Raw genomic sequence first — 1,184 nt, 5'->3', positions numbered from 1 at the left:
TTGTATCGCTGTCTTGCTCACTGCATCCCAGCCACCGTGGCCTTTTTCCATTTCTCCCTCTTTCCACCCACCCATGGCCTTGGCACCTGCTATTTCCGCTGCCTGGAATGCTCCTTTTCCCATCATTTATCAGGTGGTATCTTCTTATCACTTAGCTCTTAGCTTAAATAGTAACTCCTCTGAGAGCTCGCTCGATCACCAGAGTCCACTCTGCGGAAGGGTTCCTGTGACCCTTAGAACCTCCTGTTTTTCCCTTACTGCACATGCCACGATTTATAATTACGTGCACATTTGCAGTTAAACCTCTATAAGCACTTTTTCCTACTAGACCAGTAAGTCCCTTGGCACCGAATTTATGTGTGTTCTCTTTCCCCCTCTGTTTCCAGAGCTTGACACACTGACTGGCACACAGTGGGTCCTAAAGAGTTGTACGAATCATTTAAACACAAAGATAGATGGACTTTTTTAGTTTCTAAATCTTTAACTACAAGCAAGAAAAATGTGGAAAATTAAGAAAACGATTTCCTATGTTTTTTTTCAACCACTGGAACTATTTTAGGAAAAGTAGGCAGCTCAGTATCACCTCACTGAAAGGCAAAGGGTGTGAGTTTTTAGAAATTAGCACATGGTTATTATTGTATGATTTGGGGCTATTTTTAAGACAGTGACACATTTTTGTAAAGGAACTCCTGAGTTATAAAAATGAACTGCTCTTTCTGTATGGTTAGGGGTCAGGTCACTAAAATGTTTAAGTTCTTGGCTCTGCTCTTTAAATCTACAAAAATCACATTAGAATTCATTTTAATAGACTTTGTAAGCACAGTATCCAATCTCATATGATCACGCTGGGCTCTTTTATTATGAGAATCACAGGAAGCGAGCCCGAGGCTGCAGAACAGTCATGGGGTGTACCCCAGGCTGGGGACTGTGCCAGCTCTATTGTTTATGGAACATTCGCTCCACCTTTATCAGTGGCGTGCAATTGGTATTGACTTTTGAGAAACTACTTCTTCGCCCTGATCTCCCAGTTGGAAAAAAAACCCTGCGGTAATGACATCTGGCTAGGAAAAAAGGGATCAAAGAGGCAGAAGGAAAGAAAAATTATGAGACCTTGTTTACTCTGTAGTTTTGGGCCCGTCTGTTAGATCTGTTATAGGGAAGAGTGTTATAGTTTTTTGAGGCCG

Source organism: Hipposideros armiger, unplaced genomic scaffold (assembly GCF_001890085.2).
Source record: "Hipposideros armiger isolate ML-2016 unplaced genomic scaffold, ASM189008v1 scaffold_67, whole genome shotgun sequence".
In the NCBI taxonomy this organism is placed as follows: Eukaryota; Metazoa; Chordata; class Mammalia; order Chiroptera; family Hipposideridae; genus Hipposideros; species Hipposideros armiger.
Note: the sequence above shows the minus strand (reverse complement) of the source record.